The sequence below is a fragment of the Sabethes cyaneus genome, chromosome 3, assembly GCF_943734655.1.
Source record: "Sabethes cyaneus chromosome 3, idSabCyanKW18_F2, whole genome shotgun sequence".
Taxonomy (NCBI): Eukaryota; Metazoa; Arthropoda; class Insecta; order Diptera; family Culicidae; genus Sabethes; species Sabethes cyaneus.
The window spans coordinates 214,673,416-214,700,852 of NC_071355.1; the positions used below are offsets into that span (position 1 = coordinate 214,673,416).

General features: G+C 39.6%; 2 protein-coding genes across 2 annotated transcripts in view; both read left to right on the plus strand.

Annotated features, from left to right (window-relative positions):
• The window catches only part of LOC128741812 (uncharacterized), a 261,707-nt gene that overhangs the window by 184,401 nt on the left and 49,869 nt on the right, over window positions 1–27,437 (plus strand). The window lies entirely within an intron of this gene.
• LOC128741810 (deoxynucleotidyltransferase terminal-interacting protein 2) overlaps window positions 1–27,437 on the plus strand; it is a 483,164-nt gene that overhangs the window by 10 nt on the left and 455,717 nt on the right. The gene's annotated exons all lie outside the window — the stretch shown is intronic.

Below are 27,437 nucleotides of genomic sequence, written 5' to 3' on the forward strand. Positions count from 1 at the left end.
GTGAACTTTGAAATCACTGAAAAGCGATTATTGAAGCATTTGATTGAAATTACGCAACTGACTTTATTTCTTAAATTCGTCGTACCGTTTTAAAATCCGTCCATCAAACCTTTTCATCGTCCGAACTAAAAGTCATAACAATGTTTACGAAGCTAACGCGCATGTATTTGTGTAGGACGGCATGACAAATGTTTTCTGTAAAATTTCTGCAGGTCAGGCAAGCTTTTCTGGCTGTAGAATAACGACAATGCCTTGCGTGAGTTATTTTCATTTATGAATGACGGAAATTAAAACGATTAGTCGACATTTTCTTCTTCGTCGCACGAAAAAACATAGGAAATTTATCTGGTAGGACTTCTTTAATGATAAAACGCATTTAAATAGATCTCACTTTGCTCACTTTGATTGATCACGTATGATAGACAACAAACTAAAATATTAGGGAATAAATAGCATTGATATTTTTAATAATTTGTGTTGGATATGACGGGAATAGGCAATCAAGACGGAGCAGCAACATACCATATGTATACAATATTCTCTATCGCATCCTGTTTCGTGATCTGAGGCCGTTGCAGGAAACCTTTATTGGCGAAAGCCAGTGTGGTTTTTGACAGGGACACTCTACGATGGACTAAATGTTCAGCTTGCAACGGATTTCAAGGTGGCGTACGATTCAGTTGATCGAAATGTTATGTAGCAGTTTATGCTTGAATATGGTTTTGGAATTAAACCGACGCCAATTGAACGTGCTGGTTCAAAATCAAGACTGTTAATGATTCGAAATCAAGACTTTTAATGGTTCTCGTCGTTTTGAGCGCAAGATACTGCGATAAATTCTTAGCGTCATACTAGAAGAAGGAGTGTGACGCAGGCATATGTATGAATCACGAAACTAACCAAGAATACAAAGATGTGGATATTGTGAATCGACTAAAACACAGTAGGTTACAGTGGGCTGGTCACGTAATAAGGATGCCGGAGAACGATTAGCAAAAACAGTATTCTGTAGAGAATTCGTCAAAGGCCGACGACTTCGAGACAGATACCGAACCCATTGGAGATGCACTGTTGACGAGGTTGCTAGAATAGCGGGTATTAGGAGCGTTCGGAGAATGATAGCCCAAGACCGTGGAAGCGTAGAGGCGGATTCTCAATTCGGTATTCATTCGATAATTGTATTGTCGCCGAAAAAGAAAGTAAGCAAGTAAGTATACTGGCACTACTGGCACCTAAACAACCAGCAAAAAGATTCGTACAGAATCTCGGAGATTCCTCGTATTGGAATAGTGTAAAGGAATTCTGCATAAGATTCGTACAGAACACTGTTTGGTTCAGTTCGAGAAACTCACCACGTTCTCCGTTCGTCTTACGGTCGATGTAATCGTACATCAGGGCACTTAATACGAGCGTCTGCCCATCTATTTTACTATACCTATAGCTACAGGAAACTACGCATCGTCAGAGACGTTGTACAATCAAATAATTTCAAAAATCCTGAGTAAACAAATTACTCAAAAAGCTCATAGAAGGTTGAAGGTTATTTTGTATCACAGTTCGTTTTTTTTGCTCATAGTAATTACATCGTGCTAATGAAAAACAACTTCCCATAGATCATCACAGATATCAGATCCAACCAGAACCGGACATTGCTTTCCCCTCAGTCTCTCAACCTCACTAGGTTAATGAATCGGTTGCGGTGCTAGCAAATTCCACACGGCTAAGATCAATCTGGTGATGAATGTCTGGGCCATCGATGATGAAGCAAAACGTAACTCTGAGCGCACATATGAGCATACAATAATAATGTGTTTTTAATTGAACGTATTGAAGCGCGACCAGTCTGGCGGCTCTGAATCTGCTGGTCCGGCTGCTGCTGTCCATCAGTTTTCTTACTAACTCTGTGTACACCTAGCACTTAAATCACTCACGCAGACTGTGAGGTGCCACCAAGCGAAGACACAATCTTTTCACTATTACTGACCGAATAGATACAGTAGCTCGAACGCCAATACATAGGCACCGTCCAGGGCTTCTGGAGTGGCAATTAGTTAGCCATAGCATCCGTACGCCACGGACGAAACGCGCGTGGTGAAAATTATCTTAAAATTGCATCTTTGATGGACGGGCCACACCGAAACTTACCTGAAACCTGAAAGAACCGATAGAGAGTGAGAGAGGAAAAGTGAAATTGAAAAGAAATTCATTAGCCAATGTTTTCAATGCAAGTGGAACGCCCAACGCCAACGATCGCCGGAGATGAAAATGAAAATGAAAACAAATTATAGAAATTGACGCATTTAAAATATACATTCAATGTGTATACCTAACATGACGGGCTTCTTCGGTAAGCTTCGAAGCGTGTTCTCTTGGCGTAACGTTCCCACCACACTGGTATGGTGCGGGGGTGGGGTGGGTCAATAATTTGAAGAAAATTAATATCCACCGCAGTTTGGAAAGGCGTTAACGGAAAACATACCAATTAACTAAGGTTTCTTCATAATATAAAATTCAAATTACGAGTTTTTGGTCAAAAATTAGTCTCCTTCTGTAATGAAAAGTTCAATAAAAAACTTGTATGAACTGAACTCACCCTTTCGGCTACACTACATTTGATCAGACTTCTGCAGATTTCTGAGGGTAATCAAAAAGCAACCTTCAGCTATTTTGGAGTTTATTTCAAGGGTATAAAGTTTGATCTCGTGAAATTTAATCGTTTTTGCTTTAACCCAATAGCATAATACACAAAAGCTTAACTACGCTTACGCTATTCTACCGCTGGATTATACTAATGTTATCCAGGAAGTGCACCAAACAAACTGTTCCTGCATAACGTACCCTCACCACTGAACGATACTAACTGGCCTTCGACTTGGCCACTCATGCTCCCTGCTGTCAAATGGCCGGCACCATTTTTATTGCGTATTGAATTACTAATTGTATACATATTTAACTAAGTTGTTCCCTCTTCGTATCGATTCTGCTGGGTGTAGCATACTTTCCAAAGCTGGAAACGACTAATTGAAAATTAGTCAAGCAATACTGCTTTGAGAAACAATAGCTTGCACAACCAACCATTGACAGTACGGTTACGCATTCTGAGTTCAGGTACACTGGAAGAAGACACTGGATGTACACTGTAAATGGAATCGAAATAAGTTAAGGAAGGCACGCTTATTATGATTATTGATTTCATAATCGTTCAAATTTCCATGAATAATTTTGCATATTCTACCCACTTCACGCTGTTGGTTTCTGCTGGTGGCATACAAATAATATTAGAATGAACGTTTATTAGGGTGGCAGTTATGGTTGGGTGGTGTAAAAATAACTTTTCGAATGTAACCAAAAAACGGTTTCTGATGCCAAATGGGTTATTTTTTTTTAATTTTCACGTTGCTGACAGCAAAAACTACACATTCATAATTCATTTTGCAACAAATATTACCTCTTACATTATTTCATGTTGCAGTTTCCTTTTCATAAATAGTTAAACTAATTTCATTGTATTCATTTTGACCGATCTTGTCTACCAATTAATTTCCGATTTAGTGTAGAGGGTAATTTTTCCTTAATAGCTGCGCCGCCATGTAAATATATAGCAGCGACGAAGTACAGGAACGGTGTCGATTTCGTCTTAGTTGGTGAACACCTTGGAATTTCGAGTAGTTCATCGCCACGCGTGCATTTCATTCAGTCATGCGATTCTCGCATCCACGTAACACGAGTGATCACTACCGCAGCAGGAGTGTTTTCGATTCATCATCATTGGCCGGCAGCACGGAATACAACAAAAAACACTATCGTTCGTTTGAGCAGGGAGTGTCATGTGCGGATTTTTTCATATAAACCTCTGCCACCGACACGTGAAACCGAGCTATTATAAGAAAGTGTGTTCAGAAAACAGCACCTCTGTCGTAATCAAATCGTTTCGTGAGAAGATAGTCTTCTATGTATGCATTGTGTTTGCGGAACTCCGTAGCTTGCAAGGCTGCTATAGAATCTGCTTGATGTGCGACTGCTCGTGACTGCTCAAATGTACTATGTCTAGATAACTGTGGTAATCTTTCTTCTTAGTATTAAACTGGACATCTTTCAAAAAAAAGCTGATCACCACGAAGAGCACCGAATTGCATAATTCTTCAATATTCCATATTCAGCCCACCACCAACTGAGTGGAAACAAGTCTGATCTCATCCTTTCGCACTCTGCGCGTGCCACTATCTTCGCCAAAACGAAAAAATTGCGACGCAGTCCACGACCGACGTGACTCACGAACCAGTTCCGCCGAACATTAACAGTTCCACGCACGACATCGCATCGTGTCGGCCGTGTTTCAAAGTTTCACAAAATAAATAAATAAATTTGTCGTACTGACCTTAGCTCTCTAATCTGGGCACCGCAATGTGTGGAAGCGCACACTTGGAGCCGCTCCATTTGCATACTATACCTATTGAAATTTATTTGTTTATCGTCTTTTATCAACACACTAGTCGTAGTCGGTCCCGGCTTTTTACCGAAACGGGGCGGGTTCAAGTTCACTACAGCAAAGTACTGCCTAACCGGCAAATAAACGCGACGTTGTGAACGGTGATGATGCACGCATGGTCACTCAAAAACCAGTTTCGATTCTATCAATAACAACAACAACAACAACAACAACAACAAAGTAGGTCGCAGCGAATGTCAAGGGCGGCCATCGCGATTGTCATATTTTGTGCCAAAGCAGCGAGCGTTTCAGCCTTCATCTTTCTCGCTGTATTTGATGGCACAGCGGCACCATCCAATTTACATCGAATTGATAATTGACCTTGATAGACTTTGGTGCGAACGAATCGATTTCGGGATTCATCTTTCTGCGAGTGTCTCAATTGATTTAATCACGAAAGTTTACAAGCCCTTGAGCAAGCAATTAACAGAAATGAAAAGTTATTACACATGATGGGATATAGAAAGGTAGCAAGCCTGGTTCATAAACTTATACTCACATTGTGCAAGATAACTTAGTGCAAATGTTGAAATATCTACTAACATACCGGAACAATTGCACACAAGGTTGGCCAAAACTACTGAATCTAGTTAAAAACTAGAATCTATTTTTGTTTGTGCAATGAACAGACTTCATTTTTGTTTGTTTAGATTATAGTCGCTTTAACCAGTTTTGGGTCATTCGTGAATTCTGCGGGGTTGGGATTTGAACCCGGGTCCTCGGCGTGAGAGGCGTGAATGCTAACCACTACGCCGGGACTGACCCCAGACTTCATAACTTATAATGCCGCTTTTTGCGACTTTCAAACTGATTAGGCGGCGATCTTTTGTTTCAGTATTTATAGGATATGTTAGAGCGGGACTAGTTTTCAAATAAAGTTTACATAACAATTAATAATAGCACTTAAATTACTATTGTTGTGTGTCTTGTTTTTTAGTACTCTTAGGATTCAATAAAACCAAAATCAATGTTGCGAATTGAGCGAGAAATCAACGATACCTACTCACACGCGAGAAAATATGAGAAGCATAGCATTCAATGCCTACACTTACGCTTATAAAAGAAACAACCGCCATTGCTGTATGCAGACATTCTGCTACCCACATACTCGCGGACGCACAGTCTCATAACTTCTTTCTGCATAGCTTATTCGCGAGTCCAAAAACTTATTTCTCAGTCAGCTGCCCGTGAAGCTAGTGATGCACTGGGATACAAATTTTGCATTACTTTTTCTTTTCTTTATCATCGTCGTTTTCGATTCTACTCACGGGCGGGAGTGCGAACCCTCGCGAGTAATCAGTATCCCCAGCGCGGGCTTCAACGACGAACGAGAGCGACGGCTGTAGTTGTTAGCTAAAACACAGTCGCAAAAACTCGCTGCAGTGCATGATTAAATAAAAGCGAGAGTTCAAAAGGGATGCTTATGCCGGCGTGTTTGTTAAAATGAGTACGCGTGTATGAAGAAATCACACGAGTGTGGGCTTCACAACCCTGATTCGAAAGCAAAACCTGGATGGTACGCTCCGTTTCAAAACTTAAGCTTCTGTTTTTATACAACAGATCTCGCAGCCAGCCGATCAAAGTTGATAATTACTCTTCTAATAGCAACATTCACGAAATCAAACTGATAACTAATGGTTTTCGAACTCGACAATTTTTGAACTTTTGATTTTGGTTAAGCCAGATAAGAGTTATGTTTATCATAAGATATGGGACCTTTTTACCATGATCGCAGCAAACGTTTCCTAGATGATTCAGGGCGAGCTGGTCGTAGGCAACGGCGAGTGTTTGGCGGTGACCCACCGTCGGAAGCACCGGTCACTGCGGGGTGGCAGCCACCCCCCCCCCTCCCCCTCTGAAATCACATCTGTTTAGGTCTATTCGTTTTCCTAGGTCTACTGACCACTAGTTAGTTTTTCCTAGTCTTGCCGCTTTTTGCGGCTTTCAAACTGAATAAACGGCGGTCTTTTGTTTTAGTATTCATAGGTTAAGTTAGAGCTGGGCTAGTTTTCAAATAAAGTTTACATAACAATTAATAACAGCAGTTAAATTACTATTGTTGTATGACTTATTCTTGAGTATTCTTGGAATTTAATAAAACCAAAAACAATGTTGCGAATTGAACGAGAAGACAACGATGCCTACTCACACGCGAGAGAATATGAGAAGCATAGTATTCAACGGTTACATCGCTCACGCAGTCGTAAAAGAAATAGCCGCGTTTGCTGTGTGCAGACATTCTGCTGCCCACACACTCGCGCACGCACACCCTCACATTGTCTTCCTGCATAGCTTATTCGTGAGTTAAAAGATTCATGAGCAATCAGCTGCCACAGGCAGCCTGCCCGGGAAGCTAATGGAGAAATATGAAACAAATTTTGCATTACTTTTCCTTATTTTCGTCATCTTCTCCCTCAATTTTATTCATGGGCGGGAGTGCGAACCCTCGCGAGTAATTGGTATCAGCAGCTCGGGCTTGAACGACGAACGAGTGCGACGACCATAGCTGTTAGTTAAACACACACTCACAAAAACTCGTTGCATGAATAAATAAGAGCGAGGGTCTGAAAGAATGAGTACGTCTCTGTGAGAAAATTAGACCACACGTGTGTGGGCTTCGCAACACCGATCCGAAAGCAAAGCCTGGGTGATACACTTCGTTTCAAAACTTAACCTTCTGTTTTTATACAACAGACTTCGCAGCCAAGCGATTCTGCAACCTTGCGGTTACGAAGCTCCTATTCCCAAGCAACAATGTGAGTTTTATTGTATGCTTATGGTGGTCTTCAAGACCAATTTTGGTCTTAAATGCCATCATAAGAGTGTAGTAAAACCCAAATTGTTACTTGGGTTGTTACATTCGTACTGGTATTACATTTGGGCTCGTGCTGCATTCGGGTTTGTGTTACATTCGGGCTAATGTTACATTCGGGCTACTGTTACATTCGGGCTAGTGTTACATTCGGGCTAATGTTGCATTCGAGCTAGTGTTACATTCGGGCATGTGTTACATTTGGGCTTGTGTTATTCGGGCTAATGTTATAGAATCGGGTGGATTCATGTTCCTTTTAAAGTAATGCAACCCGTTGTCTCGATACCACTGCACTGTAGTACTTCTCCGCTGTAGTGGCAGTCTACAAATTAGGCCAAAACTTTATAGGTCCATTAATATATGGAAGAATACGTTTTTCCAGGCACTTTTGCTTGTACATTTTGGAATCTATAGTATTGTTTGTCATAAAAACCGAGGTTTTATCCGTAGCTCCAAATCATAATCTTCCCAGATCATAACCTTCCTTGCGAGTTTATCGGCAAAAACGATGTTGAATTTGTTAGGGACATCCCGTCGATCAGTGGGTTAATAGAACTTTTGTCTGGGAAGCTACCCATAATCCAATCCACGAACATTTAGTCGTCCATGGGGATACATGCTTCGTACATCGTACCAAATTTCGAGCACGTCTTTTGGCCACTGGGTTCGGTTTCAGTGTCCTGTTTAATTACTTACTGGCTCAAAAAGATCAAAGTCCTTCTCGTAGATGAATCCTTCTGATGGTGCTTTGGCCAATATACTCAGATACCGTGACCGCCCCTAATTCTGCGCAGCTCCTAATTCTGCGCATTTTTCTTTATATGAGTATTTGTCAACATTGTGCATAATTATGATCATTGCGTTATTTTTTTTATAAATGTCTGTTGAAGATTACGCCATTATTCACTAACGGGCCATAATATTTGAGAGCGAAATAATTTAACGTGAAACTGAAAGTATTTTATATGGCAGAAAACATCGTCGTTAGCACAAAAGCTAAAATTGTCCTTCTAGAAAATTAACAAATTTATGACCGAAATTCTTTGCAATGATCAAATTACCCAGCATAATTGGAAAGAATAATTAGTTTTAGTCACGTTTTAGACAAAAAGAGTGATTGCATGCATTGCTTTCCTTAGAAAAATGCGATGCAATAATGTGCAGATTTAGGCACAGATTTTTTATTCATGCTCCAAATTCTGCGCAGTAATGTATCCTACGACGAAATCGCGAAAGAATACGCAACCTCGCCCAAATGGCTGAGGTATAGAGGCATGAAAATTCAAGTAGAATCTTTAATCTTAGAGCGGTCGCGTTAAAAAAAGTTACATAAGCGGTCGCGTCGTGTACTGAGTACACGGCGAATAATACTGCCTATATCTCAGGACTGACATGAAATAGAAGGTTGCGGTTTTCGACAAAGTTGTTTATCAATTTAAGACGCATCTGGAAACGAACAATAAAGTTTGAAAACTGATCCGCTAGATGGCGCAAATGGCGACCAAAACAAATGATTCTAGAATCTCGATACTAGAATCTCTAATATCTCGGGACTGAGAAGAGATAGACGATTGCTGTCTTTGGCAAAGTTGTTTATCTGGACGAGATCAATCTGACTGCGGATAACAAAATTCGGAACTGATACGGTAGATGGCGCTTATAACGAGCATATTGAGTTTTTTTGGAATATCTCAGAGTCGTGACGAGATAGACTGTTATTGTGTTCTACAAAGTTATTTGTTCGAACAAGACACATTTGGAAATTCATAACAAAGTTTGAAACTGTCTCAGTAGGTGGCGCGCGTGGTCAAATTATAATCTTATGATGATATCTCATGACCATGATACGATAGAAAGTGGCGGTTTTTGACAAAGTTGTGTGTCTAGACAAGACGAATTTGAAAATGATCGGTCAAATTCAGAACTGTCCCGCTAGATGTCGCAGTTGGTAAAATCATATTTCTTTTTGCGATATCTCAGCTTATGTCGAATAAACGGTAAAATGGCTTATCTGGTCTGGAAAAGAACACCAAAATGTTTGTAAATAGTATTCTTTTGACGATTTTCCCAAAACAGAGTTTGTGAATCATCGACAATGTTGACAAACTGAATAATGCACATATCACCTAGGGATACATGATACTTATTCAACTTACCCAAGTAGCACACTTACGATACTTTTATTTAAATCAATTTATTAATGACTCACATTAGTTGTATAACAATTAGTTGTACAGTTTTATAATGAGTATGTTATTAGGGAAGCTTGCTATGGTATGTTGAGGTAATGCTTTAAACATTAGAATGTTAGAATTATGTTGACACTAAAACACCATAAAACAATACAAAACGAGCATTTGTTTGTTTTATTTCCTGCTATGATAATGAGAATGAAAAATGTACATTAGATTCCTAACAATTCTATAATATTCTTATTACGGTCACTTATATCATACAGGAAATAACACACACGTAATACAAGGAAAGAGTAAAGAATTCGAGCCCAATGAAAAAAGCAAGCTGTTTTGCAAATGAGTATCAAGAGAGTGCACTTCAGTCGTGTTGTCGCGTTAGCAAAACAAATAGCTTTGGTTTTATCATCACGCATACGTTAATAATTGCAAGCATCAACGTTGCCATTATGCCTGTCTGCCAAGTTAACTCCGGGATACGTTGCTGGCCCAACAAGCCACTCGTCGTATGTTCGAGTCTCGACTGGGCGGTGCCGCTTCAGAGTTAATAGGATCTTTGCACTAGCCCAGTGATTTTCCTGTACTCTAATAACCGGCAGCGATATCTATCGATAAAGAAGGGTCAAGTTCTGAAGGACGTTTATATCCATGCATGGTTTTGCTTTGCTGATAAATCTAGATTTTACCAGATTTTTTATTGCATGCCAGACAAAGTTCTAAATCTTCCAGATATTTGGTAATGTCCCAGATTTTTGCCAGATTTTTGTTTTTCCGTTCTGCAAAGGAGTCATCGCTCCTAATTTCAGACAACATTTTGTACCGGCGTTGATCAAAACTGGCAAGACGTTTCCCGAAAAAGTCCTCCCCATCGGTCAAATTGATCGCCAAATTTTGACATTTATTCGTGTTTGCCAGGTTTTCGAATAAACCTATTAGCGACCCTGGGAAGAATAGGGACTCAAACACTCTAAAATATTTTTTTAAGAATGTGATGGAAACGCAGCACGGGTTTCCAGGAATCTTGTTCTGGTGATATTTCTATATAGACGATGTAGACGACGAAATTGCTTCGTCAAAAGCATTTTGATCAGTCTGTGCTCTTCATCTTGTCTTTTGATAAAAGTTGAAGCAATACGTATCAATTGCTTCTTTCAGGAAACCATAAAAATAGCTGTTGATTGACTGGAATTGACAACGCAATCGATGATGAAAAGGACAACGATACGTTATCTAACGTGTTTTGACTACAGAAACCACTTTGTAGCGAACAGCAGTGTTCTATGCCATCATGGTTCCGCAATATTCCGAAAATAATTTGATTTTCTCATCATCTCCACCTACTACTACTTCATTCCGAATTTAATTTACCTTCATCGGAAGCATATTGACATGATAAACAACTTTGTCGAAAACATCAACCTTCTATCTCGTCACGGTTCGGAAATATCGCCAAATGAATTAAATTTCACCGTATACTCCATCTAGCGGACTAGTTCCAAACTTCAGAGTTCGTTACCAAATGCGTCTTGGCTTTACAAACAACTTTGTAGTAAATAGTAACCTTTTAGCTCATTACGGTTTTAAAATATTCTTAAATGAATTTAATTGCTTCATTATTAGCGCCATCTAGCGAATCAGTTCCGAATTTTGTTGTATATCACGGGATGTGTCTTAACTAGATAAGCAACTTTGTCGAAAGTCGCAACCTTCTATCTATTCACAAACTTGAGTTATTGCCCGCCGTGTACTCAGTACACGACGCGACCGCTTGCGTAACTTTTTTCATTTCAAAAAAGTTACGTTAGTGGTCGCGCTGGTGTACTGAGTACACGCGCGCGGACACACCATTTTTACAAGCATCTTTCGACCACTTTTTTTATTTCTTTTTTCTATATTTTGGCATCATTAGAAAGAGGAAGAGTAGATCTTCGAATACAACCAAAACCTGGTGTGATTTGATTAAAATTTCGATGATTTTTTCGCGTTTTTCGAAAACGCGTGTACTCAGTACACTAGCGCGGCCGCTCTAGGGTTAACTTGCATTGATTGGCATCCTGTGCTGTGTCTCGGGGTCCGAACCTACGAGCGCCAATTCATGAAACCATGTGTTCTATTTTTTTGTTAATGTCCAACGTCATGGGGCTGTCAGAGAGTGGGGAAGTGGTTTCTATATGAAAACACAATTTTTATTATTAGTCTACAGTGCAATGTCCAGTATACAGAAAACCCGAATCAATTCGCCCTTCACGTTATCGAGAATAAAATATTAAAATGAGGCAATCAAAATGATAACAATATTCCTTTGCCACCAGGACAGCACAAGAAGGCCGGATTATGGATTTAATTATAGTAATGGCTAATGCCGGATTTTTTTTGTGTGCTTTCAGCGTGTAAAGACATAAAAAGCATGGCAAGAGTATTTATTTTCACTTTTTGGGTGCGCAGAATTAGGAGCAAATATGCGCAGAATTAGGAACATGGGCAAGAAAGCGCGCAGAATTAGGCACCGTGGATAAGTTTACAAAACGAAAAAAATACTCAATTGTTGGTCGACTTATAATTCCCATATTTTTTACCAGATATTATAGATCGTAGCACTACACGTTGCTGCTATCCACGTTGTTAATTTAAATCTAGGATACTTAGAATAGCGGAAGAATCATAAAAATGTCTTAACTGCGCAGAATATGGTACGTTCACGGTATATGCAAAAAAAAAATCTGAAAAGAATTAGTTACTGTGACTAAGGATAGTTGACGCTTGGCCTCATGTTACCAAATCCGTTGAAGCCTTCTTGGAAGCACTAAAATAGGAATTGTGCCGCCTAATGATTATTTGTTCTGATCGATAATACCTGGTCTGGCAAATCAGCAGTTCTGCTAAAAACACAAAAACTTTTACCGGGACGGTATGCTGCTTACTGACAAACAAGCAGTGCAGCCAGAGGGAAGGTACACTTCCAGACGCTGTTGAATGGAGAGGTAAACACGGAGTACAGCAGGAACAGGATAAGAATTGTGAGCGATGTCCAACACGGGAAGAGGTTAAGGAGGTAATCAGTGAGCTGAAAAGCGGGAAAGCTGCTGGGAGGGACGGTATCCCGGCCGAACTCCTAGAAGCGGGAACCGAGCGGCTGTACGAAGCAATCCACCGCATCATTGCCAGGATCTGGGAGGAAAAACAAATATCGGAGGAGTGGTTGAATGGCCTTATTTGCTCTATTTTTTAAAAATGACACCGCTTCGAATGTAAAAACTATCGAGTCATTCAATTTGTCTTTCATTTTCTGCGACGTAGAATTGACGGGTACAGCAGCTTATTACCCTTAGGACCCTATCCCACTGACGGGGCTGCCATCTTAAAGTTGACCGGAACCACTGTACCCCCTTCCTTGTTTGCATACGACAACCGAGGTTGCGTACCCCAGCGGGCATTGCTTAATTCTGCCTATAAGGAGCTCTCCTGTATCCCGTTTTAGAGACTGAGACAGTTCGCGAAGTCCTTCATCTGCGAGTCAGTACTTGTGGTTTAGGCAGCACGTTCTCCACGAGTACTAAGTTGGTTTTCGTGAGACCGCTCCTGCGTCAGACGAAATTCGGGATTATAACTTGCACACTCATAAAACCTTTTTGGGGACTTTAAGGCGGGGTATGATTCAGTCAAAAGAAATGAACTGTGGCAGATAATGCTAGGACATGGTTTTCCAACGAAACTAGTTACGCTGATTCGGGTCAAACTAGCAGGTGATAACTAAGCTTTCGTGACGTTAAATGGACTGAAGCCAGGGGATGCACTCTCTAACGTGTTATTCAACATTGCCTTGGAAGGTGCAATACGAAGAGGGAATGTGGAAGGGAACAGGACTGTCACCACGAAATCCACGGTTGGTTTTGCGAATGACGTCGCTATCAAAGGAATCAACCGTAGAGCAGTGGAAGACGCCTTTTAAACGGACTACAAGACTGCTGGTAGGGAACGGGCTTCCAAATGATGTTAATGCCGAGGTGGAACTACCCAGGTAACATTTTCATATGAATAAAAAAGATAAAAATCAGCATTACGTTCAGATATACGTGCTAATAAATCGTATTTGATGCGCAAAATTGGCTTACCCATACTATTTTGTAGGCGATATACCTGATTACGAATAATTTTAAGCGTTACGAGTATATAAGTATTTATATACGATAATATCCGATTAAGCGCGAGTCGCTCCGTACTACTATACGATTTTGTGCTGAAAATCGTATGTATGTCAGTTATTATCATTATATACGATAGAAAATCAACTTGGTTTCACTTTATCAAGCTTAAGTTACGATTTCGAATTTGTTAGGAGATACGAACCATATGAAATAGTGAAGGAATTCATATAGCTTGGTACGCTCGTGACATGTTACAACGATTTCCACATGTTTTATTCTTTCGTGTCGCTGACCTAATTGCAAATTTAGGAATGACATCCTGCGCTAAGACGTAGTTCTATGTAGTCTATTTCAACATATTTATAACGTCATGAATCTAGCTAGATTTATAGAAAACAAACAAACTTTGACACATTAGTGGTTTAGTTTTGGAGTTATATACTTTTTGTTGTTGTGGAAAGTTCTGATTTTCTTGTTTCATCTGGAGAAAACGGCGGTTGAAGTGCATCGAGAGTTCTAAAAACTTTACTTAAATACTGCTACTGAAAAGTGAATTGGTTTCGTCACTTCAAGGATGCTGAATTCGATGTTGATGGCCGTCCGTGCGAAGGAAGACTTTCGAAAACGCTGGATTGGAAGCATTTCTCGATGAAGATCCGTGCCAAACCTAACAAGAGCTTGCTTCAGCATTGAAAGTTTTCCGCCAAGCCATTTTCAAGCGATTGCATACATTAGAAATAATTCACAATCGAGCAACTCGCCTTCTTTAAGATTTAAAGAATTTTTTCACTGCATCATGATTGTGATGAAAAATTGATTCATTAAGGTTACCCAAAGAAAAAAGTGATGTCCATTGCACGGTCATAATTATACGTCTTCGGCTCGGCCAAATATTCACGCCGCGAAGATTATGCCGTGTATTTTATGGGACCAAGTTAGTGTTTTTTATTATGAACTGACCGTTGAAACCTCAGGAACTAACTGGGAAACAGTATCGAGCGAGAAACGGCCGAGGCACGAAAAAGTGATACTACAGCATAACAACGCTCGGTCTCGCGTCACTGTACCCTTTTGGAAACCATTTTGGAAACTCTCAAATGGAAAGTTATTCCTCACTCGCCATATTCTTCAGATATTTCACAGTTCAATTATTATTTATACGATTCGATGGCACATGGCTTGACCGACTTCATTCGTAAGCTTCAAAAGGTGGCTTTTACCGTTTTACGACCAATATTCAAGCTTCTGGCAGAGATGGAAAAAAACCGGCAGTTATCGATGAGCAACATTTTGGATGGTTCATTTGCATCCGTTTTCCAACTATAAAGTTGTATTTTCATGTAAAAACAGCGAGAACAGCTTCGTTGTGCACCTAGTCAACTTTCTATCGTATGATTTTTTCTTTTAATACTCAAAGTGATCAAAAAATAATGGAGAATTTCCCAAGATGAAACCTGGCTTCATTTGCTGTTTTTGTTCAGCTTTGGTTCGTTTGACTACAGCACCTGAGCGAAATAGAATTCGGAAAAGTGCTGTATAGAGAATTATAAAATTGATCATTATCAACAATTATCAACGTAAAGGTTTAGCTTTTGTATTTCTGGCGCTATAGAGCTGCGATGTCGTTAGTAGCAAACAAAGCGCTCAACAGCCACATAAAGCCATGAAAGCAAAAGATAAAATTATACTTTCTTCAACAATATTGTAGATAACGATTAACTCTACAATTGCTCTGAGCATCACTTTTTCGAATCCTGTTTCGCTGAGGCGCTGTACTCAAAAGGGCAAAAACAGCGTATGAAACCTGAATGGAGCACACATCTTAAAACAAGGTTTTAGAGAAAATTTTACGGTTCCAAATTTGATTTATTTTTATAAATACTACAAAATTCGTACCAAAATGGTATTATTGTCGTACTTCTTAAAGAGGTCAACAATTTATTTCCGATCGTCTAGTTAATCTCTAAAGCAGAGCATGAATAAAGTAGCTCTTGATAACTATATTACTGTTATTCTACAAAAACTAAACTAATGATGCAAAGAGTGTTGAACAGCTTGCACATAATATTCAGAAAAAATTGCATAAATCATTCAACAACCTAATTATCGTCATTCATTCTATTTGGCACACAAGCAACCCACTTGAAACAAAGATTTGCCTTTCATTTCACATTCACACAATCCTATATTGCTACCAACTGCGTGTGCACGGGAAGTAACGAATGCATTTAGATGCATCCATGGCAAATAATAAAACGCCCAAGTTGCGTTCGTCTTTTTGTATGTACACAGAAACACAGCACAGCGGCTTCAATAACGATCCGACGAGTAATTTTCTGCAAGTGCAAGAAATTTTCCTTGATTTAACTCGCAAATATGCACGGTTCTCGCCGCAGCAAATTTACATTCCATCTAGCGGTGTTGTGGTTTGGGATTGGGATGACGGTTTGACGAAAGATTTGTCTGCCGTCAGTACGTGGTGAAACACGCCCGATTGACCGGCTGCACCCCGATGTTCGCGATGATCTTTCCAAGAGCAATAAACAAAATCGCTTGTTTATCTGCATCCGAGCAAAACAATCGCTTTTATTTCTGTTTCCGCTGAGTACAAACATCCCCTCCCTCGGTTGTTTCTCCCTCTGCAGTGCACAGCAATAAAAATGGACAGTAAAGCTGTTTCTACGCTACAAGTGTAGCAAGTGAAATTCCCGTCCCGTGGGTACAAATTATCCCACTTCCAGCCAGTCCATCCATATCGAATGTCGTCCACAGAGTGGTTCAGCAGCACACCCACTCGCAGTTGCAGTCCTGCGCAAAACTGCAATATTGTAGCTAAAACAGTTTTTCTTTTCCAATTCAAGCAACAATTTACTTGTCTCTAATGTAAGTGGAAACCTAAGTGAAGCATCCTACGAACGGCTCCAGGACAGACGTACCGCGAGATGAGCGCGTTGTTGACTTTGGATTCGCCTTGCTTCATTCGCAGTCAATTCAGAGTCAAGTGTGTGTTTGTGTGTGTATGTGTGTGTGCCTTGCTTGTTTGTGTGCCCACAAAGTGCTCAACCTTCCGATGTCTTTCCTATGCACGGACGGGATATGTCTCCCTTCTTTGCAAAAAAAGGTAAGAAAAGCAGATACAGCGAAAACCTACAATCAAGAAGCTGTTTAAAAATTAACAATGTTATTGTGATATGAGTGTTATCCGGTGATGCACGACATGATGTGCATTGGGGGTTGTCGCGGGTGCATAACTGAATTGAGGTAAAAAAGAGCTAATACAGTCGACAATTTGCCCACCATCGGAGCGAGCAGTGGGATGAATCGTACGAATCTGCATGTTAAACTCAATAAAAGGGAAGAGAACGGCGATGATGTCGAGGATGATGTCAACAATACAATGGCACTGCTAACGATGACAGTAATTTTCTGATTTTTCTACTCGACTGCTCACTGCTCTTGACTGTCAAGGCTATTCTTTACTTTCTACTGGTATATTACTGAGAATGAAAAATGTGCAGATCTCAACAAATATTTATTATTTTCCATGAAAATAATTACTGATTCCTGATTCCGAATTGCTTTTCTGAGCTTCCAAAACTGTCAGTTAGTTAGCTGTTGGACTACTTTCTACTAATTTTACTTTCTTCAAATACTAAATCCTCAGAAGTGATTAATGCGAAAAAAAGCATTAAACGTCTTTTCAATTGAACACACGTTCTTCAGCAGAAAAATCGTGATGCTCAGTTTTGCCCATTCCCGCTACTCAGCGTACAATCTAAACCCAAACATGGACTTGATATAGCTCTCTACCAAACTCTGTATGATCGGCATACTGAATCTCGAATCCGAAACCGAATGACCTATATTGCATCTGCGCTAGCCACACGGATTTCAATGGATGCAAATTTCTCTTCCAAGTCACGTCGCAATTCTTCCTCTGCTGGTTGGCCAGTCGACAAGTCATCGCTACTCAACGGTTGCAACTTTTCAACACCAGTTTGGTTTGAAAAGTTACGACCTGAAAAGGTGTCAAAAGAAGTTTCTTAGATCCCTTCCAAACTGAACGAACGAAATCCAATGAAGTTAAATAAATCGTGCTTCACATCGGTGGGAGACAACTGCCCCCTCCATCCCGAATGCAATGAACAGAACAGAACGCACAACCTGGGCAATTAGTCGGAACTTGATGATGACGGTGAGTTTATTAAATTACTAGAACTCAGCAACATCCGCTTCCCCGCTCCTGCCCTGTACCTAGTAGTAGTGACAATCAAGCAGACTGCAAATGCAAGCATTTTCGAGTTTTCTCGTGTCTTTCCTTTGCGGTCCATCTCTCAAATACCAACGATGTAAAATAAATGGTGCATGGACTTACGATTTTGTCCAACCGGTAGCTGTAGCAATGCAACGCCGCCGCCGTGGGAGTCTAAATTTAGGTCAGACCTACGACCTCGTTCCGACTCACGATGGTAGCCCGCGCGCTGCTCGCACCGGAGCGAGCGCAAGCGAACCAACCGGATCCTCGTTACAAATAAGTTGGAAATTACTTCCTGCGGCAATGATTTTTCATCGTTCTCTCTCCCTCTCTCTGTGTGTTGTGTATGCTTCAGTCAACGTTAAACGTGACCTTGGATTCCGTCTCCGCCCGGCACGGAGGACGGAGGAGGATGGGGATGATTGTTCTAAATTTAACAGTTGTTGTTCGTCGCTTGGAGTGACTTTTTTCCACTTCAGTTATTGGTAGCGAAATTTGTTTCATCAGCATTAGTTCGAAATTGTTGTTCGAATGCTAAAAATTTAAAAACTCTGCCCGACGCTGCCTGGAAAATATTCATTGTAGCGCGTAACAGTTTAGCAAAATTACATCGATTGTTAATGTTCTATTTCACGAACTATTTCTTTCGTAGGATTTGAAGGACATCATGTTTTAGATCATTTTTATTTTCACTTACTGTGATGAAATGATACTGGAATAGAATAATTTTTGTAGCCACAGTGAATAGATCCGGAATTGGTTTAATTTTCTACTCAAAATTACATTTTGTAGGGCATTTTGAGTAATTTCAATCAAGTTTTAGCTAAATCCAATTTATTTACAGCTAAATTATTTCGGAGTGTGGAGAAAACAAAACAGTGTTCTATTTTTTGGAAATATATTTTTATATTTGCCAACCCACAATCTTTCAGTGCTAATTCACGTTCATTTTTGTTGTTTTTGAAAAACTAACGACCGTCGACCGATCATGCGTCGTTTTAAAAGAATCGTGTTCCACTATTCCGTTGAAACTTGTAAACGAATGTAGGAATTACGTGTGGTATTGCCACGGATCATTTGAATATTGTTACAAAACTAGTAGATATATGTATCGAAATTGTTCTAGTGCATTGATATTATTCCATGTGGCAACTACAATGTGCAACCTGACGGTGAAGACATGAAATCTCGTGTTTCGGTGTAAACCTAAGTGAGAGACTTCATATAGCCTCTCAAAAAATAGTTCATTGGTGATAAATTGCATGGTAGTGTAGGAGGGATTCATTAGGCAAAGTTAATTGTTGCAATGTTGCACCGTCTTATTGAAACCATAGTTCCTCCACAAATTTTTACTTGTGGGATATCAATCACTAATTGCAAGTTCTTTATGATGCTTGCTGACTTACATCTACCAGCAGAGAGCCGAGGTGGTTCTTGTCGAATCAAGAATTCCTCCTCACTGTACTCGGTCCTGGGCTGCTCGTTGCCAATTCGTTGAGCGTCTCGACGCACTCGAGTCGGATTTAACCTGGTCGAGCCATCTAGCACGTTAGACCCCTATATTCCTGGGGTGTCAGTAGGGTTCTTGAATGGAACGGATTTATTGCACAGTCGTCCGACATCCTTACGACGTGGCCGGCCCACCGCAGTCTCCCAACTTTCGTCAGATGTACGATGAGAATCTCTCCTCGTGACTCATACGCCTACGCCACTCTTCAGCTTCCGTTTGTATTCCGCCAAAAATAGTCCGCATTACCTTTCACTCAAATTCGGCAAGTACACGTATGTCTTCCATAAGTAAAATTACAGTCTCAAGCCCGGAAAGGACTATCGGTCCGATTAACGTCAGTTTTGTGTGGCGGCGTATGGTCCTTGATACATCCACCGTCCCGAAGTTTTTAGTGATGATGTCGAGGTCGTCGGCGAAGGCTAAGAGTTGGCTACTCTTGCTGAAGATCGTTCCTTTCATTTCGATGCCGGCTCGCCGGATCAAACCTTCAATAGCGATGTTAAATAAGTACAGGACAGTCCGTCTCCTTGTCGCAACCCTCTGCATGATTCGAATGGACTCTAGAGTGGCCCCGAAACACGCTTGTGACACATCACTCGCTCCGAAAACCGTACTCGTGCATTATCTACCGTAGCTGATAAACAGCGCAAATTCGACTGTATCGTATGCTGTTCTGAAATCCACGAAAATATGATGCGTGGGCAGACTAGACTCCCGACATTTATGGAGAATTTGTCGAAGAGTAGCAACTTGACGGGCCCCCATCAAGCCCGCCCCGGATTGCCCTACGAATTCCCTTCTATTAGGGATAGACGACGTAACCAAATCTGGGAATGCATCTTGTAGGCGACGTCGATCATCGAATTGCCGCGGCGGCTCAGTTATTCTTCAGGTGATCGATGACTTGCCGGATCTTCTCGAGATTGAGAGGCGGCACGCTGTTATCGTTTGTAGGCACTCCTAGGCAGGTTTCATTTTGCTCACCTTATACATACCCAAGTAGCACACTTTAGGTCCATTTAGTTTAAGCAACCAGATTACGAATGAAATTAGTCATATCTCGGTTACTACAACTACTTTGTAGCAACCGTGCTAATAGGGTACAGAGGCAGAGCAATCTGCTTCTCACAACGATCAAGTGCTTTCGTTTACTGTTCAACCGTTATTCCTCTCCCTCCGAACGATGCCTGAATATACTGTTTTCTCTTACGACCACTCATCTTTCGCAGAAGCAGCGCAACGACAAGCAGAGCTAATATTTTCCTCGCACATTGGAGACACGAGACTATTTGCTCCGCGTCCCAAAGCGAATATGCGATAGGCAATTATATGGACTGGAACGATTTGCTCCGTGACCTTGAGACCATGTATTCGGTAGCGCTCGGGTAGAAAAAGAAAGGTAAAACCAAACTGATGCTCGCTCGCCGGCAGAGCAAAGCAGCAAAGCACTGTAAAACAATGAGGGTAAATAGACAGGTGTGGAGAAGCGCTCCAGTAGTATGCGTACATCCGCCATTCTCACACAAATACATTCAGGCCGCTCAATAACTGCCATACCCAGAGATGCCAATGTTCCTGATATTTGTGCATGCATAAATTTGGGACCCTGTGATTTTCTCCTGAGTATTTTATTTTCTCAGTCTAATCTTTTGTATAACAAAAATACCTTATGGAGTACTTCAAACTTCAGGTATGTTAGTAAAACAAGAACTCACAGGAACTAAAATAATTAATGGGTCCCAAGTTTATACATGCACAAATATCAGGATCATTGGCATCTCTGGCCATACCAAACCCATTCAAATAGTGACGTCGCGTCGGAAAAAGTCCGACTGAGAGAGAGAGAGAGCAAATCAATTCGTCTTCTGCGCTTTTGCAGTGAAACGCCAGAGATTTTTTGCAGAGCACGGCAGAAGCCTGCTCCTAGGTTAACTTCCCTAGCATCTCCTTCTGTTATATAGTCTTTGAGATGATGAGCATCTTCTGATGAGAAAAGAAGAAAAAATTGTAAAATTGTCATATATTAAAAAGTTAAAGAAAAATAGCTTTTCACCAGATTTTATCTCTTATAATAAATGACGCAAATCTAAGCGGACATGTTTTGAGAAAATATGAATTTTATTGTGATTTTTTTTCTTTCAGTATATTTTTTTCTGATAATACACTTAATTTCCTAGAACTTTTCCTTTGATGTTATTTTTATCAAATGAGTAAGTTGGGGTCAGTCCCGGCGTAGTGGTTAGCATTCACGCCTCTCACGCCGAGGACACGGGTTCAAATCCCAACCCCGCAGAAGTCACGAATGACCCAAAACTGGTTAAAGTGACTATAATCTAAACAAAAAAAAATGAGTAAGTTCTTTTAAAATATAATTTTTTGAAAAAAAAAAACTTATTTTCTAATACACACTTTTGAAAAGATACTCTTGACGAAAAAAATACGTTTAATAGAAAATGAGTTCTTGTGTGGTGTCCTACATATCATCATAATCTTATTCCAATGAAAAATAGTCGAGATGAGCTGTTTTTCTATTTGAGCTTTAAATACTCTTAAATCACTCTAAATGCTATTTAAAAACCACTTTGGCGAAATTTACGGCTACTTTACCGCTAATCCTCTCATAGTGCTGACAATTTGCGGCTAATTATTCACAAGTAGAATTAGAAGAGATTATTAGCAAATTAGCAAGAAGAAGATTATTAGTAATGCAAATTAGCAGAAGAGATTATTAGCAATGTATTAGCAAAAGACAGAGATATAGAGAAATAGAGCTGGAGAGAGAAGCAAAAAATAGAGATATAGAAGCAGGAAATAAACGTATTATTGCCTAGTATATCACTATTGAATTGTTTCGTAATCCGATGTTTCGTTTAAAAGTTATAAGCAAAAATGTGAAAATTACGAGACACGATTTTCTCCGGAACTGCACAACCGATTTCAATGATCTTAGTACCAAATGAAAGCTCTTGCTACCATAAAAATTTTCAGGAGGTTTTTTTTGAAACCAAACAAGTAGTTTAAAAGTTATGCTTAAAAACGTGTTTTGACAAGGTAATAATTATCGCCTGTTTCTCAGAGATGGCCAAGCCGATTTATGCGCAATCAGTCTCATTTGAAAGTTTATATAGGCGGATAGATCACTATTGAATTGTTTTTTGATTGGACCTTTAGTTTGAAAGTTATGAGTAATTGAACTTACACGATAAAATTTACAATAATTTATAGCGATTTTGAACAAGACAATTTATCTAGTTTCAATTATTTTAGTATTAAACGAGAGGTCTTAGCACTGCAAATATATCTGCCAAATTTCATAAGGATTGGTTCTACTGGTCAAAAGATATTTAAAAATGATTCATGAAATTTATTCAAGAAAACTTTAATGTCCAAACCATCAATGGGACCAAACCTCAAAAACAGAATAATAGAGTAAAAATGTGTAATTTTTCAACGGGTGTTTCTTTGGAGCAGTTAATTAATAAAATATACCGTCAAACGGGGTAACTTGCAACAGTTCTCAACTATGAGTGCAAGTGAAAACTTATCTGTAGTACATTTGAGGACGTTTGATTAATACGTAGTTATTACCCAGCTAGCACCAACTCGTATATCAATGTACGAAAACTATCGTAAATATCTCCTAACAAACTCGAAATCATAACTAAAGCTGGATAAAGTAGGATCAAGTTGATTTTTTGCCGTATATAATGATAATGACTGACATACATACGATTTTCAGCACAAAATCGTAGAGTAATACGGAGCGACTCGCGCTTAATCGGATATTATCTATACCTATAAAGAAGGATTTCTGTCTGTCTGTCTGTCTGTCTGTCTGTCTGTCTGTCTGTCTGTCTGTCTGTCTGTCTGTTTTGTGTTCCTTATAGAATCAAAAACTACTGAACCAATCGGCGTGAAAATTTGCATGTAGAGGTTTTTAGGGCCAGGAAAGGTTTTAGTGATGGTTAGAGACCCCTCCCCCCACTAAGAGGGGGGGCTCCCATACAAATGAAACACAAATTTCTGCATAATTCGAGAACTAATTAAGCAAATAGAACCAAATTTGGCATGTGGGTGTTTTCGGTGACAAGAATTTATTCTAGGGTAATTTGAGACCCCTCCCCTCTTTATAAGGGGAATTATAACTCCTCCGCCCTTTAAGAGGGGGGGTTTCCATACCAATTTCCTCATAACTCGAGAACTAATCAAGCAAATGGAACCAAATTTGGCATGTGAAGGTTTTCGAGGGCAAGAAAATTTTCTATGTTGAATTAGGACCCCTTCTCACTTTAAGAGGGGGGGCTCCTGTACAAATGAAATACCAATTTCCTCATAACTCGAGAACTAATCAAGCAAATGGAACCAAATTTGGCATGTGTGTGTTTTTGAAGACAAAATTTTTTTCTATGATGAATTGGGACCCCTCCCCACTTTAAGAGGGGGGGGGGCTCCTATACAAACGAAATACAAATTTCCTTATAACTCGAGAGCTAATCCAGCAAATGGAACCAAGTTTGGCATGTAGGTGTTTTTGGAGGCAAGAATGTTTTCTATGATGAATAAGAACCTCTCCCCACTTTAGGAGGGGGGGCTCCTATACAAATGAAATACAAATTTCCTCATAACTCGAGAACTAATCAAGCAAATAGAACCAAATTTGGCATGTGGGTGTTTTCGGTGACAAGAATTTATTCTATGGTAAATTGAGACCCCTCCCTCTTTATAAGAGGAATTGTAACTCCTCGCTCCTTTAAGAGGGGGGGCTGCCATACAAATTTCCTCATAACTCGAGAACTAATCAAGCAAATGCAACCAAATTTGGCATGTGAAGGTTTTCGAGAGCAAGAAAATTTTCTATGGTGAATTAGGACCCCTCCCCAGTTTAAGAGGAGGGGCTCCTGTACAAATGAAATACAAATTTCCTCATAACTCGAGAACTAATCAAGCGAATTGAACCAAATTTGGCATGTGTGTGTTTTTGGAGACAATTTTTTTTTCAATGATGAATTGGGACCCCTCCCCACTTTAGGAGGGGGGGTCCTGTACAAACGAGATACAAATTTCCTCATAACTCGAGAACTAATCCAGCAAATGGAACCAAATTTGGCATGTAGGTGTTTTTGGAGGCAAGAATTTTTTCTGTGATGAATTAGGACCTCTTCCCACATTAGGAGGGGGGGCTCCAATACAAATGAAATACAAATTTCCCCATAACTCGAGAACTAATCAAGCAAATGGAACCAACTTTGGCATGTGAAGGTTTTCGAGGGCAAGAAAATTTTCTACGGTGAATTAGGACCCCTCCCCACTCTAAGAGGGGGGGCTCCTGTACAAATGAAATACAAATTTCCTCCTAACTCGAGAACTAATCAAGCAAATAGAACAACATTTGGCATGTGGGTGTTTTTGGAGGCAACCATTTTTCCCATGATGAATTAGGACTTCTTACCTTTTTAGGAGGGGGGGGGGGGGCTCCCATTCAAACGAAATACAAATTTGCTCATAACTTTAGAACTAATCAAGTAAATGGAACCAAATTTGGCATGTGAGAGTTTTAGATGGCAGAATTTTTTTTCTGTGGTGTATTACGACCCCTTTCCCTTTTAAAAGGGTGGGCTTCCATACAAATGAAATACAAATTTCCTTATAATTTGAGTACTAATCAAGCAAATGGAACCAAATTTAGCATGTAGGAGATTTTTGAGTCTTGAATTTATTTTATGATAGTTAGAGACCTCTCACCCCTGTGGTAGGGGGATATGGACTCTCATACAAATAAAACAGAAATTTTTGCGAAACTCAAAAACTAATCCAACTCGAGAAATTCGAGACTCTTCCATAAAACATTAATCAATAACAAGACCACAAAAACTATCTATAGTAACACTAGATCATTCAGGACGAGCCGGTCGCGAGTGTTGCCGGTGACCCGCCGTCGGAAGCGCCGCCCACTAGGGGACTTGCAAAACTCGAGAAGTGATAAAGATCATCCGAGATTCATGATTTATGTACAACACAGGTTAATTTGTGGCAATACGAAGTTTGTCGGGTCAGCTAGTCGTATATAAATACTTATATAGTCGTAACGCTCAAAATTATTCATAATCACGTATATCACCTTCAAAATAGTACGGATATGCCAATTTTGCGTTTGAAATACGTTTTATTTAGCATGTATATCTGTACGTAATGCTGATTTTTACCTTTTTTATACATATGAAAATGCTAGCTGGGTAGGTCTACCGTAGAATAATTTCACATATTGAGAAAAAATATGCGATCAATATTGGCTGTTGTAGAATTTTTTAACTAATTTGTTACTAGTAACCCCTTAAACGGGGTAACTTGCAACAAGTAATATTTTTTGGAAATTGAATGAATTTAAAGATTTGTATGAGTTTCTTTTTGATTTGAATATGCAAATGATAATCCGACTTGCGATTTTTAATGCTTTTGCTATAAATATACGCATAAATGCCCTATGTCACGTTGGTAAAAACAATTTATGAGCCCCGTAACGGAAATTACAGAAATAACTTTTTATATTATTCATGCAGTTGATATTCCTTGTCTGGATACAATAGAGCTGCCTTTTTAAGGACCACTCACATATTACGTACTTAGTGAAGTGGGAGTTGTGTAACAACGCATTACACGTCGTATATCCATTATGCAAAATCGCGTCATGAAGTGGGGCGGGAAAGGTAAAAATCATCGATATCTCGGTTACGTAATATATGATTGTTCATTACGTTACGAGTGATCGTAATTAGACACTGCCATATTGCTGGTCGATTTTCTCAGTGACCTTATTTTCGTTTTGGCCGCTTCTATGGCCATTTTCAGTATATCCAGAGAAAAACTGGCATATTACCGACTTACCGAAAGTCTCTTACACTCTTCAAGTGTGCTTTAGTTTTGATTTATGCAAAATTAAATGATAACGCGCCTCTTGAAAGTAACGGAAAACAGCTTTTTATATCTACCAGCTGTTGCAAGTTACCCCGTTTAAGTACTTGTTTTACGAATAACGTGGTAACAAGTAAGATAAACAAAACTAGTCATCATAAATCAATTATTTTGTTTCCTTATTGTTCATTTTACTATAAAAAATGGTTGTTAGGCTTCTTTTATTTGAAGTGCCTGTGGGCGACACAAACGTTTTACTGACGAAAAATTGGCGATGAATTTTTTAAAAATCATCAAAACAGCAGAAAATCAACATGACAGTGTCAAAGGCTTCTTTGAAGTGTTAACAACAAGATTCAGTGACTGATATAGATTAAAAATTCAAGTAACAGATCAAAAAGTACATTAAATTGGATCCATATAGCGTTGTTGCATGTTACCCCGCTGTTGCAAGTTACCCCATTTGACGGTAACACATTTTCTTACACTTTTAGGGTGACCGTGAACCCGCCACAAATTTTGTGATACAAATTTTTGTTTTTAAAACGCGTCCAAAAAAATAGCGTCTTCGCGAAAATAGTAGAACACACTAAAATAAGCAACTTTGCTTCAAAGTGATGCGTATAGAATTTGACTCTCTCAGTTTTATAAAAATTACAAATTCAACTACAAATCAAAAATAATAATTGAGCCGGAAATGCCTTTATCAAATGACATATAAGATGGTATAACAAAGGTTCCTTTCACCACTAGGTGGATTAAATCGAATTTTTTTTTGTTATTTTTGAACTAGTGACTGGCCATACGCTTACCGAAAACCAAAAAACTAACATAAACACAACTGTGTAATTATTTAAAAAATACTTTACAACGTAAAAGTGTTCCTCTACAGTCCCGTCTGAGGTCAAATCCTCGTGTTAGTTATTTTTTCCTAATTTTTTGAAAGCTATGTCTCCTAAACATGTTTAATAGATCGTGAAATCTTTTCAATAACTCGTATTGTTGTTCCCCACCTTTCCAATGGTGGTCTAAACATAAAAAAAGGTTTGGAGGGACATGGCGAGAACAGCGATTTATTGATAAAATCCGACATGACGACCAAATCTAAAATGACCCCCATAAAGT